The following is a 17,814-nucleotide window of genomic DNA, read 5'->3' as shown; positions in this document are numbered from 1 at the left end:
TCCAGGACGTTAAGCAATTCATGTGGCACAAAACTATCACAACCGCCGTCTCTTAAAATCTGTAACAATAGAAGGGACGATAAACGATTAAGCGACTGAAGTATTTTTTTTTTTTTTTTTTTTTTTTGGATTCGTTGTGCCCAACTGTGGAGCGCGTTTGAACTTATTTTGCACAATGTTTCTTCTTCTTTTCTTCCCAATATCTCTTCAGTTTTTCACTGTGTTCCTTTCTGCGTGTTTCTGTCCAGCCTATATTTTTTCTTGTTGGTTTCTCTGCAAATTTATGTTTGTTTACTAAGCTTCTAAATTTCATTCTATCTTGAATGGTTTCGTCCTCAATACCCATTTCTTGTAGATCTTCATGAATTTCTGCTAACCAGTTATTGCGGATTTTCATGGTTAGAGCTAGATTTAGAATTTTTTTTTTTTTTTGTCAGCCTGTTGTTATCCGTTCTGTGTAGGTGTCCGTAGAATTTTAGTCGTCTCTTTTTGATGGTATCTGTGATTTTTTGCTGTGAATTGAAAACATTCGTGTGGTTTCTTTTTCATCCAAATTCCATTTTCGAACTTTGGTCCTAGGATTTTTCTGAGAATTTTCCTCTCTTGTTTCTCAATGCTTTTCATTTGTGACCTGCCGCCAATGATCAGTGTTTCAGATGCATACAGTGCCTCTGGTTTGATGGCTGTATTATTATTATTATTATTATTATTATTATTATTATCATTATTATTATTATTATTATTATTATTATTCCTTGTTCGCATCGTCCTACTAAAGACCACATTGTCTTCTCTGGGCTCCTTCATTCGTTGCCAGTGTTCCTCTTTTCTTTCTTCTGTCCACGTCTTTCCCGTCTTGAACTTTGGCCTTTCTTGAAAACCCTGGTGGTCTTTTAGTTTCCTCCTGAGTGGGTTGTGTTCTTGTATATCTTCATAAGTGATCCCCATCTCCTGTAGGTCCCTTTCCACCTCCTTGAACCAAGTTAGCTGGGTCTTCTTATCTTTAAAATAGGTAAAGATCTGGTTCGATAATCGTGTGGGTTTCAGTCTTAACAAGTGGCCATAAAATGCAATTTTCCTTCTCCGCATGACATCAGAGATCTTCTGGACGTGAGTATACAGCTCCTAGTTATGCCGACGTCTATATTCATCTTTGTCTTTAAACTGGGCCAAGAATTTTCTTTAAGGTCTTTCTCCCTTTAATTTCCAATTTTTCCATCAGGCCTTTCTTGTTCATAGCAAGGCATTCCGCTGCATACAAAGCCTCTGGTCTTATGACAGTGCAGTAATGTCTGAGTTTTGCGTTCAAGGATATGGATTTTTTGTTGTATTATTATTATTATTATTATTATTATTATTATTATTATTATTATTATTATTATTATTATCATCATCATCACCATCATCTGTTTACCCTCCAGGTTCGGTTTTTCCTTCGGACTCAGCGAGGGATCCCACCTCTACCGCTGCAAGGGCAGTGTCCTGGAGCTTCAGACTGTTGGTCGGGGGATACAACTGGGGAGAATGACCAGTACCTCGCCCAGGCGGCCTCACCTGCTATGCTGAACAGGGGCCTTGTGGAGGGATGGGAAGATCGGATGGGCTAGGCAAGGAAGAGGGAAGGAAGCGGCCGTGGCCTTAAGTTAGGTACTATCCCGGCATTCGCCTGGAGGAGAAGTGGGAAACCACGGAAAACCACTTCGAGGATGGCTGAGATGGGAATCGAACCCACCTCTACTCAGTTGACCTCCCGAGGCTGAGTGGACCCCGTTCCAGCCCTCGTACCACTTTTCAAATTTCGTGGCAGAGCCGGGAATCGAACCCGGGCCTCCGGGGGTGGCAGCTAATCACGCTAACCACTACACCACAGAGGCGGACATTATTATTATTATTATTATTATTATTATTATTATTATTATTATTATTATTATTATTATTATTATTATTATTATTATTATTATTATTATATGTGAATAAGCCCATTAGTACTTAGAGGTGTGAATTTGTCTTCCTTTGTGTCCATATTCCTTTCATTCTTTTACTGTGGGCTTACTTTCTGTCTTCAGACTAGGTTGTTCCAAGTTCATTGAAAATATTTAAGAAAAAGCTAGGTAAACATTATAAATAAATGTAAATATTAGGTAAACAATTGATAGAGAATCTGCCACCCGGGCAACCAGCCTAAATACAGATCATTGATTGATTGATTGATTGATTGATTGATTGATTGATCCAGTCTTCTCCTCTGATCTTTCCTCTTGGTCAACTTGCCATTTGTGAATATTGGATCTGAAGATTACCCTGTTTTGCACATCTTCTCGTGTAATTCCTGCCTGTTTCTAATCAGTTTTGATTTCGCCAATCCTTTTCACTGTGACATTCTTCTTCTTCTTCTTCTTCTTCTTCTTCTTCTTCTTCTTCTTCTTGGCTCAAATTCTACTCTCGGCAATTTTCTGCACTTTTTCACTTCAACTCCAGGTGTATGTAGAAGGCTGGAGCCGTATACTCCTAAAAACTACCTACAGGTAATTACAAGTACACACTCCACTACAGACTCCCCCATCGACTTAGGATATCAGCGTTCTGATGATCAATATTATGTTCCAAGTTCGTCACATGGAACAACACAATTGCTGTTACATACTGTTGTAGTAATGTCTTTCCATTATTACAGCATTCAACCTACTAAAACTGAAGTAAATTTTAGAAACAATTTAAATCATTATCAGAACGCATTCGTTTTTCTGTGATCGAGTAGAATGGCTCAGACGGTACAGTATTGACGTTTTGACTCCAAGTCGGCGGTATCGAACCCGGCTCAGTCCGGTGATACTTGAAGGTGTTCAAATACACCCGTCTCGGATTTACTGACACGTAAAAGAATTTCTGCGCGACAAAACTCTGGCATCTCAACATCTCCTGAAACCGTTAAAGTACATAGTGTTACATAAAATCAATGTCTTTTTTTTTTTTTTTTTTTTACAAGTTGCTTTACGTCGCATCGACACAGAGAGGTCTTAGGGCGACGATGGGACAGGAAAGAGCTAGGAATTGGAAGGAAGCGTCCGTGGTCTTAATTAAGGTACATCCGCAGCATTTGCCTGGTGTGAAAATGGGAACCCACGGACCACCATCTTCAGGGCTGCCGACTGTGGGGTTCGAACCCATTATCTCCCGAATACTGGATACTGGCAGCACTTAAGCGACTGCAACTATCGAGCTCGGTAATCAATTAATCTGTCCTACTACTACTACTACTACTACTACTACTACTACTAATAATAATAATAATAATAATAATAATAATAATAATAATAATAATAATAATAATAACTAGAGAACCCGTGCTGCTCCGCAGTATTCGTTATAAATGGGTCAGATAAGTCGTCTTGATGTGCCTGTCGTAGTGATATTGTTTTGTCTGGGCTTTTCAATGGTTTTATGAACATTTAATCAATAGCGCGTTATGGTATGCCGCAATTCGTAGTCACAATTCATCCATTTTGACGTCACCATGCTGTCTGTTTAGTAAAAATCTATCCATATGTAGCTTTTATATATTACTTTTATATCCTGCAGTACTTGATGTAAAGCTTGGTATTGTGTTGTAGAAGGCATAGGATTTTTAATCGCAGTTCTACTGTATATAGAACAGTTGTCTGGTGAGCTCATAGGTTAGTCTCGAAGGAGTATTTTATGCCAGGCAGAGAACATTTTTAAGAAACATGCCTTCACTCTTTCTAGTGTAGTTAGTTTACCTGTCGAAAGGTGTTCCCAGATAACGTCTAAGGCATATGTCATGATGGGGTCTGTTTGTACGTAGACTTTTTTCTCTTAGCAGCATATCAGTTATTAGGAACGCTCTGCCATGTGTTCAATATATTTGGAAGCTGGGAAAGGTTAGAGAATCAAAGAGTATCTAGCAGGGAATAGTATTCTTCCGTGATCAGCGGAAGTGTATACTCTCTGGCTTGACAGGTAGTAATCAAACATGGCTGCATGCAATGACATTACTAAGGATAAAAATCACATACTGTATATGAGAACATTAATGAAAGTGCTAGTCGCATAGCAACCTGCTAAGTAGAGAATGTAAACCTTTCGCCTTGAATTATCGGAGTGATCATTTAATGATTTGATTTTATGATTACTCAAAGTTGGCTGAACTTAGAGCCTATCATTGTCTCATGATTCACCGGCAGGTAATTCTGGAGAGAATAAAACAGAAATTAAGTAAATCGGTCCAGAAGAACGGACGGACACATTTGCCGAAGACGTTTTTAGTAAACTCTTGTCATATATAGATAATAATAACCTTCCTTGCCTTAATCCCAGTTTATTGAGGTCGACGCGTGATACGGTTCTGGCCCAGTTTTCCGGCAGGATGCCCTTCCCGATGCCAGTCACTATTGCGTGTTTCGGTAGAGGTGACTAGTCTGGTGTGTTGTGTGTATTTGAGGAGAAGTGTACTAAGACGAATATCCAGTCTCCGAACTAGAGGAATTAACAATACGCAGCTAAAATCACCGATCCGGCCGCGAACCGAACTCGGGGTCCTCTGTACCGAAGATCAGGACTCTGACCATTCAGCCAAGAAGCCGGATAATAATAATAATAATAATACTTTCAGGAACTTATTTCTGTCTTAATACTATGAATATTCGATTCTTGCTCATCCAAGTATGTTAATCCTGTAATGAGAACTGGAATGTGGTTCACTCAATCAACTGAGGAGACATTTGGTATGAGAGGCAGTGGACCTGGTCAAGAATGCCAGCAGAGAGAGAATGCCGTCTCGCTGATCACGAGACACTAAGATGTCTGCAGGTTAGCTGACTTGACAGCAGTTAATACGGCATGTCAAGTACGTTTCTGGGCTGTATGTCACGCGGTGTCGTTTTGCTTTTTTTTTTCTACTACGTGCATTTGAAGCCCGGGTTGAAAGTCTAGAAGACAGTGCTTAAACAACGAAAGGTTCCAGTCCCTTAGACTAATTTATTTGTGTTCGCCGGGCTGAGTAGCTCAGACGCTAAAGCGCTCGTCTTCTGATTCCAAGTTTGCAGGTTGGATCCTGGCTCAGTCCAGTGGTATTTGCAGGAGCTCAAATACGTCAGCCTCGTGTCAGTAGATTTACACCCGAAGAACAAAATTCCGGCACCTCCGCGCCTCCTAAAATCAGAATGCCAATCTTAAGGATCGTTGATTTTGACATAAATATGCCTTATGGCTGGGGAAGGGGGGGGGGGGCATACGAAAATTTATGTAACGTGACGTGAAAAAATGTATGACGGAGGTGTAACCATAGCAACCGTGCAGGGAGAGATGCAAGGTATTGATGGATCGTCAGACAACGTTACCTAGCAACCGTGCAGGCTATGTCTTATGGCAGGTTGCCATCTGAAAGTAGCAGCCGTTGATGGATGGCCATGACCTGGGGATATAGTTTTGGCCATTTACTTTTCGCAAAGGGAAAATGGTTACTTTTTATTTTCGCACTGGTCTGGAATGATACAAAGTTTCGCTAAGAAAAAGATATTACTTTAGTCTAGATTGGCTATCATCAAGTGAGATTGAAAAAGATACGTACCTTATAACTTTCAAAATTACTTTTGTTTTAATTTTTTAGTTTTTTACTTTTCACATTTCAAATTATTTACCATTTACTTGAAAAATAATTAGTTTTTAAAATTTTCATCGCTAAGACACGACTATTCTGGGAAAAGTAAATCTTTACATTTGCTGAGCAAATCCTCTACAGGGGCACTTGAAGGAATACCTTTGTTTAATTTTAAGAATATCCCCAGCAGTAATGGATATTGTAGAATTTCGTCCTTAGGACATTTAGCCATCAACAATGAACATTAATTAAGATATTACAGCAAAAGGGAAAAACAATTTTATAACAAGTTAAAATGCATATAGAATAACAGAAAGGGCCTATAAGAAGCGGGACAGATACGAAAAAAGGAACAAAAGAAATATTGTAGGGAAAGTCTGATGTCTTTGGAATTACTGGAGAGGTAAGAAAATATCCCATCCAGCACTGGTAAAGCTACTGAGCACTGTGGTATAACTGAGATTCTATGCGATGTACACTGAGTGGCCAAAAGTCATGGGAAGACGCTGAATATGGTGTTAATAACGAGTTGCTCCTCCACGAGCCCTCAAAACGGCAGAAATACGGCGACGCGTCGACTCTACAAGGTGTTGCAATCGTTCCGGACGGATCTGGACCCACGCATATTGCACTGTAACCCACAATTGGTCTCGTATAGTTGGTGCGGGGTTCATGGAGCGTACGCCAGCATCGACAGCATGCCATATACGCTCGATTGGATTAAGATCGGGGGACCTGGAGGGCCAGTCCATGGTCGTAACTTCAATGGAGTGCTCCTCCAACCAACTGCGTGCCACCACAGAGCGGTGATACGGCGCATTGTTCTGTTGATGAAACATGGCATGCCCATCAGGGCACTCTAGGGCCAGAAAGGGATGTAGATGGTCTGAAATATTGCCCACATAACGTGCATCTGTCAGCGCTCCCTGCAGCCGGATAATGGGGCCTAATTGCGACAATGAGAACGCCGCCCAGGCCAGAACTGAGCCACCTCCTGCCTGGACACAACCTTGTTGACACGCAGGATCCGTAGCTTCGTGGGACATACGCCACATTCTCACGCGCCCATCAGCTCGATACAACTGGAACTAGGATTCATCGGACCACACCACACGCCGCCACTGTTCCATGGTTCATTGCCGATGTTCGCGGGCCCATGCACGTCATTGTGCTCTGTGTCGAGGTGTCAGCAAAGGGATACGAGTTGGTCGTCGGCTGGTGAAGCCTATGCGGTGCAGTTGCCTCCTCACAGTCCAGGTAGAAATGGGTTCCTTACTTCCATCATTCAACTGGACGGTGATCTGACTCACGGTAGCCCATCGAGCGCCCAGTATGGTTCTGCGGATGTGACGTGATGTCCGCTTGTTAAACACCTGTGGTCTTCCCGTGCGACGGTTTACGCGGTTGGTAACATTTTCTCTGCGATATTGAAGATCCACCCTCGACACTGCTGTAATCTCCGCAATGCTATGGCCCATGCGCCGTGTGCCGATGATCACCCCACGTTTAAAGTCGGTTAACTCGCGACGTGTTGCCATCTTCACGACACTGGTGTCTGTGACAGACTGTTCAGCTACGGCGCAGCTATCCGCAACGTTCAGGGATCATACACGGCACATTTTCTAATGTGACACCCCTTCCCGTGACTTTCGGCCACTCAGTGTATATCGATCACGTGAATGTAACGATTGCAGTTTGGTTTCAGGAAGTAAGTTACAAGTGAAGATTTCGAAAACGTATTCGTTAAAAGCAATTTGATTACTTTTCCTCAATTACTTCCCAAATCTGATGATGAGGGAATTATTTGTGTTCGAACGTTCGGAGTTACCCAAATATGGTCGCTTTGGATTCTTATCTATGTAAAATTACGCATTGGATTCAAACGAATTACTTCCAGTAGCTGCAGTTAGTTTCATTACGCAATATTTAAGATGATATCTGTAGTGACGTGATTGTCATATGTGCTCATTATTATGCTGCATTGCGCGTCGAACACTTCACTGAACAGCCCCATCTTCATTTTGATTGTCTAATGACTGAAGACGTACGGAGACTAACCTCATCCATACCAAAACTTGAGTGTACAGTAGGTAAGTAATCGCTTTGTATTGATAATATAATTCATTTATTTGCGGCACTTTCCGGTTGAGGTCTTCGGTTCGATTCCAGGCCGGGTTGCGTATTTTAATCGCGTATGATTCATTCTTCTGGCCCACTGCCGGCAGTCCTGAATATGGCATTCCGTTATTTGCCATTTTCACACCAGGCAAATGCTGTGAATGTGCCTTAATCAAGGCCACACTCACTTCCTTCCCCCACTCCTAGCCCTTTCCTGTCCCAACATCGCCATAAGACCTATCTGTGTCGGTGCGACATCAAGAAAATTATAAATAAACAAAAAATATCACATAGTAATAATGGCTCGAGGACTGGGTGTTTTTGTTTGTCCCAATACTCTCCTCTTCATATTCAGACAACACACAACACTACCAACCACCACAGAAACACGCACTAGTGGATTCATCCCTGCAGATAAGGTTGGCGTCTGGAAGAGCATCCGGCCGTAAAACAGGGCCAAGTCAACGTGTGCTAACAATTCACACTCGCATCCCTACAGCTGTAGGAAAAGCGGTCGAAGAAGAAGAAGAAGAAGAAGGGTGTTTTCCGGTCATTTTCAACGTGTCGACCAAATTACGTTGTATAATGTTACCAGCCGGAACTCGTTTGACGAAAACCGGGCGAGTTGTCCATGCGGATAGGGGCGCGCAGCTGTGAGCTCGCATCCAGGAGATAGTAGGTTCGAATCCCACCGTCGGCAGCCCCGAAGATGGTTTCCCGTGGTTTCCCGTGGTTTCCCGTTTTCACACCTGGCAGATGCTGGGACTGTACCTTAATTAAGGCGACGGCCGCTCCAAGGGCTTTCCTCTCCCATCGTCGCCATAAGACCTATCTGTGTCGGTGCGACGTAAAGCAAAAAATTAAAAAATGCGTTTGATGAAATGTATAATTTTACACGGGAAAGAAACCTGCAGTGGTTTTGAGCGACTATATTTGAGCTTTCCTACCAATTTTTATGTAATTTTGAGCGTTCGAACACAAAATATTTCCGGGTGGGATTTTAAGTGCTCATATTTTCAGCCTTGTGTTGGTTATTGGAACGTAAAATAGCTCCTCTTATTTGCTATTTGTTGTGAAAATTGGAAACCACGGAAAACCATCATCAGCGCTGCCGACAGTGGGATTCCAACCCACTATCTCCCGAATGCAAGCTGTCAGGTACGTGATCACACCGCGGAGCTACTCGCTCGGTGTAAAATAACTTCGGCGGGATAAAATTCCGGAACCTCAGCCTCTCCGAAAAATCTAAGGACAGTTATTGGGACGTAAGACCATTATTATTAAAAATAAAGATCTGAATGAGAATGTTCTTCATATAAAATGTTCATCACTACCTGAACGTCATGTTGTATTTATAGATGTATGTTTACCCTTTAGTTCCGTTTCGTATACGGGGTCGGGGATGGGGCGAAATTAATTTATATGGCATGATTTTACGGCCGGATGCCCCTCGTGACGCCAACCTCAGTTGAGGAAGATGAAGATGAAATGAATCATGGTGAACGAAATTTGGTAAGGAGGTAGAAGGAATCTGCTGTGGCCTATGAATATGAACTGTCCCGGCATTTGTCTGGAGGTGAAAATGAGAAACCACAGGAAACCATTCTCAGGACAGCCTACGGTGGGGTTCGAACCCATACGTCTCCCAATGCAAAGCGTCGCTCCATAGCCGCGTCCGGCCACTACGCTGGGTTGTGAATGTTGTAATGTCATTTAAATGATGATGGGCGGTAGTGGGATACGAACCCGTATCTCTTCCCTGGTCCAAAAATACCAACGGAAGTGCTGAACTTTTTACGGGAATGTAAAATGCTCACTCATCCATTTCATTGATGGTCATCCTCCGAACAAGTTAAATGATGTTTGAAATTATTGGTTGGTATCCATTGCTCTTCTTCCAAGCCTTCATACTGTACGTTATTTTATTATTCTTGTGTCGAGTCACAGATTCCTTAGAGTAATAGCTTTCGAACATCTGCATTTACATTTGAATGAACAGTCTCTGTTCGAAACTGCGTATGCACCGTTAGTGCTTATCACAGCCAGAGCTCCGTGGGAGGTGGAGAGTAGAGGAGAGTTGGAAGGGGCCTGTATGCCTAGCGTGTTTACAGTACATACACCGTCCGTTCCAAGCGGCGGTGTGAAGAGCCACACGTGGCCCAGGTTACACTTTGTGTAGCCCCACCGTGCGGTTGGGTCTCCACCAGTATTTATTTCGTCCGAAGCCCCATCTTCTTCAGAGCTGTTCGTGTGAGGATCTCGACCGGACGCTGCCTACGCGGTTAGGTTGTTGCGACAAGCATCAAACCGACATGTGTGTTGTCATGTGCTGATCTCAAGTGTACATCGTCTCATATCGGCTCCAGTGCGGTGCACCATCGTAAGTAACAAAATTATTGTGAATGACAATGGCGGTGTTTGTCTATTGTTTAGTTATGTTGCTACAAAACACGCTGTGCAAGGGCCATCGAAAAAAAAATTGGTATGTTTTAATTGTGCACGATTCTCTTCGGTGGATAACTTCCGGTGTTCGATGTTCTAGTTAGATTATCGTGATTTGATAGTCCTTAATTTTTTCTGACTACATTAGATTCCAGATTAATGTGTTAATTTCCTTTTCGAAAACCTGACCACAGCGGTTTAAAAAACTTGATATCTTTCTATATATTGCTAACGGGTCTTAAGTGGCACTGGAATGTCATAATTCCGTCTTATAAAATGAGTTCTTTAACATAGCTGTAAATCTTATTGTTTTCATATCATTTATCAACGTCAAACTTTCTGATACCTGTCTTTCGCAGTTCAGCACTCTTGAATACTAGATCGCTGTTTCTTTTAAATTAACCCCGTGTGTGTATTGAGGAAAACCCTGCCCGAAATGTTAATCTTGGCACTTTTTTATGATTTTGTGTATACTAAGGAATAATCTTGCATAAGCTTGAAGTTGGAAGGGAATAATAATTCAGAGGCTTAGTGATGTATGAAAGTGATTAACGAATTTCACGTCCATTGCTTTTGAACCAAAGGAATTGTAAATCATTTTTGTCCAGTAAACAGACTGTAGGACGTTTCTTGAGTGTAGTCAAAAATGTCCGATTAGAACTCGCTGAAGACCTTGTACGTATTGCTGAACACGGAACCTATAAAAGACTTTTGAGATCTCTGTTGCCAGGCTGCGTTACATTGTGTTAAACAGCTTGTTTACAGTCATGAGCCATGTCATTCTTAAGAAAATTTTCCGCTAATTATCACGTCGAAAAATATGGCTTCTATTGGCATGTATAACGTAGTTTAATCATGACTTACGAACAGTGTGATGTCCAGTCCGATTATAATCTTTAACATTGTGGTTTTACAGCGTTTATATATCTCAAGTGTGGTACTGAAAATAATTTTCACCGCATGTATGATTGAAATCTCACAACCTCTGAAAGAAATAATATCAGTAGTGTTGCGTAATTAATTAGTCACTCTTAGAGAGCTGGCTTTTTGACCCCAGGTTGTGTTCGATCCCGGCTCAGTCCGGTGGTATTTGAAACATTTTTAATACGCTGAACGGGTGTAGGGGTAGATAAACTGGCACGTTGAACCCCGGAGGGACAAAATTTCCGGCACTTTAGTGCCTCCGATAACCGTAAATGGAGTGTGTAGGACCTAAGACCAATAACATTATTTTTATTAATTAGTCACTTAATTTCTGGATGGAGGGTTGCACAGTCCGGCTCCAGGGCTAAATGGTTAGTGTGCTGGCCTTTGGTCACAAGGGTCCCGGGTTCGATTCCGGGCAGGGTCGGGAATCTTAACCATAATTGGTGAATTACCCTAGTACGGGAACTGGGTGTATGTGTCGTCTTCATCATTTCATCCTCTTCACGACAAGCAGGTCGCCTACGGGAGTCAAATCAAAAGACCTGCATCTGGCGAGCCGAAGTCCTCGGACACATCCCGGCACTAAAAGCCATACGCCATTTCATTTCAGGGTTGCACAGTCGATTTCTGAAACAGCCCATTGACTTTTTAGAATGCTTACATGCGAAAAAGATTTTTTATTTCTAGTCGAAATTCCGGAAGTTTGGTGTGACCTATGACCTGTAACTTAAAAGGCGGTTCAATAATAATAATAATAATAATAATAATAATAATAATAATAATAATAATAATAATAATACATATATCTTCATTATAAACTGTTATGCCTTTCAGCTTTCAGTCTGCAAGCATCTGTGAATTTTCTAATCGCTGCCACAATCTTCTATTTGTAACCAGTTCCGTGGCCTCATTTAGTACTATATCGCTTATATTTCAATAGTTAGAAACTGAGTCCAACCATCGTCGTCTTTGTCTCCCTCTACTCCTCTTACCCTCCATAACAGAGTTCATTCTTCTCCTACGTAGCCTATCCTCCTCTATTTGCCTCACATGACCCCACCACCGAAGTCGGTTTATGCGTACAGCTTCATACATCGAGTTCATTCCTAACTTAGCCTGTATTTCCTTATTCGGAATACCCTCCTGTCATTGTTACAACGTGTTTGTACCAGCAATCATTCTCGCTATTTTCATGTCTGTCACTTCTAGCTTATGAATAAGTTATCGCGAGTCTACCCAGATTTAACTCCCATAAAGCAAAATTGGTCTGAAAACAGACCGATGTAAAGATAGTTTCGTCCGAGAGCTGAATTCTTTCTCTCAGAATACTGTTCATCACAACTGCGAGCATTAGCATTACTGCGCCTTGATTCAATCTTAGTACACTACCATCCTGGGAGAACACACACCCTAAGTACAGTACTTGAAATTATCTACCTGTTCTAGCTTTGTATCCGCAATTTGACATCCGATTCTCTTGGATTTCTTACCTACCGACATCATTTTAGTCTTCGAAATAATAAGAGCAATAGTGATGGCGATGATAATACAGTAACACTTTTGGCTTCGAATGAAAAACCAGTGGCCATGGACTATAAATCCGCCATCACAGTATTTCCTAGTAGTTTTTTTTTGCTAGGGGCTTTACGTCGCACCGACACAGATAGGTCTTATGGCGACGATGGGATAGGAAAGGCCTAGGAGTTGGAAGGAAGCGGCCGTGGCCTTAATTAAGGTACAGTCCCAGCATTTGCCAGGTGTGAACATGGGAAACCACGGAAAACCATCTTCAGGGCTGCCGATAGTGGGATTCGAACCTACTGTCTCCCGGATGCAAGCTCACAGCCGCGCGCCTCTACGCGCACGGCCAACTTGCCCGGTCCTAGTAGTTTAATTGGGGAGTAACTCTTAAGTAGCCAGCGGTGAAGTTTGAACCTTCCAGACTCCATTATCCAACAGTAATGGTTACATTGAATGAAAACCTACAATCTGTATTCCAGCCTGTGACCGGGTCAGGGATGGAACGGATGAAGTCCCCATCTTGCGGCTGGGATAGGAATTGTGCCGGCTGCCGCAGCCTGTCGCACTCCTTTTGGGACAATGATTAATGACTGACAAATGAAATGATATTGGATAGTTTTGCTGGAATGAAAGATGACAGGGAAAACCGGAGTACTCGGAGAAAAAACCTGTCCCGCCTCCTCTTTGTCGAGCACAAATCTCACGTGGAGTGACCGGGATTTGAATCACGGAACCCAGCGGTGAGAGGCCGACGCGCTGCCGCCTGAGCCACGGAGGCTATTGTAATGGTCTCATTGGTTAGTGTCTAATCGGATTTCGCTATCTCGATCGATATAGAATTGTATGCAGCACTAAAAATGAAAAAGTTGTGTATCGGGTCATATAATGTTCCATTTAATTAAATTTTTCTTATGCTGTACACGAATTTACGTATCGTCTATGGATAGTGTTACAGTTGGGCAATTCGTTTTCTTTTTTTCATTTCGTTAGCTGAATAGATTCTCAGAGCTTGAATAACCGAGAAGAGTGCATCTGTAACGGAAGAAGGAAACAGTCGTGATAAAGTGGGAGTGCATTGGGATGTGGTCAGCCTAGCATTATGGATAACCATTTCTCCCACAAACTCGGATGACTCACTATGATCGGCATGGTACTCTTTGATAAGATAGTTCTCTGTTTAACCAGTTCAGTCCAGTTCTGTTCTACTCGTTCACTGTAGGATAAATTTGTGCTGCATATGCCTCCTGACTCCTCACAAAATCTCGGCTGATATTTAAATTTACTTGTTTAATTCATTAATTTAATTAATTAATTAATTCATTCATTCATTCATTCATTCATTCATATATTCATTCATTTACTGTCCGGGGTTGGTTTTCACCCCGGACTCAGCGAGGGATCCCACCTCTACCGCCTCAAGGCAGTGTCCTGGAGCGTGAGACATTTGGTCTGGGATACAACTGGAGAGGAGGACCAGTATCTCGTTCAGGCGGCCTCACCTGCTATGCCGAACAGGGACTTTGTGGGGGGATGGAAAGATAGGAAGGAATTGGAAAGGAAGAGTGAAGGAAGCAGCCTTGGCCTTAAGTTACGTAGCCTACCATCCCAGCATTTGCCTGGAGAAGTGGGAAACCACAGAACACCACTTCGAGGATGGATGAAGTGGGAATCGAAGCACTCTTTATCCTTTTGTCTTCCCGAGGCTGATTGGACCCAATTTCCATTCCATTCCTCGTACTACTTCTCAAATTTCGTGGTAGAGCCGGGGGTTGAACACGAACCTCCGCGGGTGGCAGCTAAATTATTTAAATTTATTTATTTATTTATTTATTTATTTATTTATTTATTTATTTATTTCATTCGTTCATTCATTCATACATTCATTCATTCATTCGGGTCCAGGGTTGGTTTTCCCCCCGGGCTCAGCGAGGGATCCCACCTCTCTCACCTCAAGGCAGTGTCCTGGAGCGTGAGACACTAACCACTACACCACAGAGGCGGATGGCGGTTATTTGTACGGAAGAATTAGCGGCAAACTTCGTGTGGTCTTTTGGAGTAAAATGTATGGTGAATCATCCAAAACTGCCACTGCGAATAAGTCCGAAACAAGGTCTGCAATATTTATATGCAGTTTTCTTACAATTGGCTTTACATCGCACCGACACAGGTAGGTCTTAATGGCTAGGTATGGGAAGGAAGCGGCCATTGCCTGATGTGAAAATGGGAAACCACGATAAGCCCTCTTTAGGGCTACCGACAGTGGGGTTCGAACCCACTACCTCCCACATGCAAGCTCACAGCTGCGCTCCCCTACCGCACGGCCAACTCACTCGGTACGCCGTTTTATCAGAATGGATGTACGTATACAAGGCATCACATACGTAGTCCATACATCGATTCCAATAGTAATAGTTCACGGAAAGTGGTTTTCGAGCTCATAAGTTTCTGTAGAAGATTATTGTTGCAGGGTCCTAGTGCAGACAGTTCATGAACTATGATTATTTTAATCTGGAATTGCTGTCTGCATCCCGCTCCACTTCTCCCTCTCTCCTCTAGAGACGCTCTTCGTAACACCACATGACTTCTCAGGTGAAAATTCCAACCCGCGATCCATACGTATTCGAGCCTCTCACATCTATTTGGAAATCCTGAAGTTAAGCCCCTGTGCTTAATCACTCCCACTAAAATACAGCTTTTCTGACAGCCTGTGTCGATATAGTATGTATGTATGTGTGTGTTTTGAATAGGACTTGGATTGGTCAGAAAACCTGTGTCCCTATTGTTATTTGCAGGCATTTACCTGGATTTGATGCGTGAAATGGCGGACAACCCTTCGATTAGGATTTTTAACACAGTTGTTACCCGTGACTTTTAGTGAACTCCGCTGCTGCCCCTCTAACGGGTCTTGAAAGTAGTGTCTGAGACGGGAATCGAACCAGAGTCAGCTAACAGAATGCTACAGTGTTAACCTCCAGATCAGAACGGTAGACAATTAAGATCTCGCTTCCAAATTTAAGACGACGATTGCTTTGTGAAGATCGAACTTGCCTTCTGGTTTATTATGGTTAAGAACTGCAGTGTAAGAGCTGTTTCGTGAGTTGTACCTTCTCTCGGAGTTTTAATTAACAGAAGTGTAGTTCCTTGGTTGCTTCGCTTCTTAAACGTACAAATCGATTATCTAACCCTAAAAAACTGCGATTGCGTCATAAGGTGTAACCGCAGCGCGAGTGGTAGGAGCTACGCATTTGTCTCCCCTTCACGTTTGCTGCGGAGTAGGGAGAGTGGTGTCCAGGATGTGCAACCTGCTCGGGCAGGTTCATTGGATGGGCTCGGACTTCTGAGAGACACTCGGAGATTTCAGTATTGGACTGTCTCGACATATACCTTCAGTCGGGAAAGCAGACTTACGAATTATTTATTTATTTATTTATTTATTTATTTATTTATTTATTTATTTATTTATTTATTTATTTATTTATTTCCGCCTCTGCGGTGTAGCGGCCAGTGTGATTAGCTGCCAACCCCCGGATACACGGGTTCGATTCCCGACTCTGCCACTAAATTTGAAAAGTTGTACGAGGTTAGGAACGGGGTCCACTCAGCCTCGGGAGGTCAAGTAAGTAGAGGGGGATTCGACTCCCGCCTCAGCTATCCTCGAAGTGGTTTTCCGTGGTTTCCCACTTCTCCTCCAGGCAAATGCCGGGATGGTACCTAACTTAAGGCCACGGCCGCTTCCTTCCCTCTTCCTTGCCTATCCCTTCTTATCTTCCCACTCCTCACAAGGCCCCTAAAAATGCGTGCATACGGTAGCTTGAGGACACACGATCACTAGACTATTATTATTATTATTATTATTATTATTATTATTATTATTATTATTATTATTATTATTATCGGCAAATTGTGTTACAATTTAACTCTTTCCAGCCCAATATAATTCAAGCGATAGAATGAAACACTTGTGAAAAATAACTGAATTTTGGGTCTTGTACATAGTGCTATTTAGTATTCTGAATATTATAATAGCGCATGGCCTTCGGAGGGGCCTGGTGCAGGTCCTTCCGAGTAAAGCCCTTGAGGGACCCGCGTATCTGCGAGAATGGGGCCCTACCCAGGAGGAAATCTGATGTTTAAGATGGTACAAACACTTAGTCCTCGAGCTATAGGAAATAACCAGTGGAAGTTAAAAATACTCAACTCGGCCGGGAATCGAACCCAGGGCCCTCTCAACCGAGCAGCTGTGCAAAGTAGTAACCCAGGTAGTAGGGGATTTTACCTAAAAATTGTGGTAGTTCTGTAAATTATACTTTGTTTTTTGGGCGCTGAATCCAAATGTTTAACTTCCCACTATAAATTCCCCCTCGCAAACCCCCAAAAGTTTGAAAAAATCCCCAGTTATGTAGATTTAAAAACGCATTCTTTCCAATTTTCGACGTCAAGCAAAAGCAAAAACCGTCTTTGTATGTACCGGTATATTTGGGAAATAATACCTAGAAATAAGGCAAATAGACTAAATTCGCAACAACAAAGGTCCTATGATAATTTGATGTACGAGGAACGAGGGTTGAGGACATGCGTGCCTCGGAATATGAGCCTCGGCGCGACGCGGCTGCGGCTGCATGCGCCAAGTTACGCAACTCTGCCCACCTGCTCACTCCTGTCGTTTACGTTCGCTGTCCCGTCGCCACCACTCCACCTTTCACGTTAAAACTATCCTCCTCTCCCCCTCCCCCTCCATCATTTTACATTTCATCATCTGGAATTCCCCGACCCCCTGCCTCATCCTAAAAAAAAAAAAGGACATGAGAAGACGAATCGGGGGAGTACTCCAATTTTTTAAAACCTTACAAACTGGGGGTTGTTTCCCAGCTCGGGTGAATTGAAAGTTAGAAATTTACGCAAAAAAAAAATAAAAAAAAATGCATGCGTACAGTAATTTTACAAGGCAGTGAAAGAGGATTTAATAGTAAACAGCCTAGGTTTTTGCTCAAGTCTCTTTCGGTGGCAAATTAAAAATTCGGATTCTGCGACCCAAGAAACATGACGTAAACCAGCTTCCACAACTGCCATGAATATTTCTAGGTCTCTATGGACTGGACTATGAGCAAATTCGTCTTTTTCAAGCACATCTGTAATAGATGTGAGCTGCATGTACCTTTCAACTACATACCAGCCCTCGTTACATTTCT

The 17,814-nt window shown here is 42.6% G+C and overlaps 1 protein-coding gene across 2 annotated transcripts in view; it reads left to right on the top strand.

The window, feature by feature from the left end:
- The window catches only part of LOC136866449 (ATP-binding cassette sub-family C member 4), a 431,945-nt gene that overhangs the window by 132,544 nt on the left and 281,587 nt on the right, over window positions 1–17,814 (top strand). Inside the window, exon 1 of one of the 2 annotated variants that reach the window (XM_067143404.2) lies at window positions 9,900–10,115. The exons of the other annotated variant lie outside the window; for it this stretch is intronic. The gene's annotated coding sequence lies outside the window, so the exon portion shown is untranslated. Of the gene's footprint in view, window positions 1–9,899; window positions 10,116–17,814 lie in introns of those variants that run through there. 2 annotated transcript variants of the gene reach the window in all.

Source organism: Anabrus simplex, chromosome 3, assembly GCF_040414725.1.
Source record: "Anabrus simplex isolate iqAnaSimp1 chromosome 3, ASM4041472v1, whole genome shotgun sequence".
Taxonomy (NCBI): Eukaryota; Metazoa; Arthropoda; class Insecta; order Orthoptera; family Tettigoniidae; genus Anabrus; species Anabrus simplex.
The sequence above is the reverse complement of the archived record's forward strand: the minus strand, read 5'-3'. Positions and strand labels throughout refer to the sequence as shown.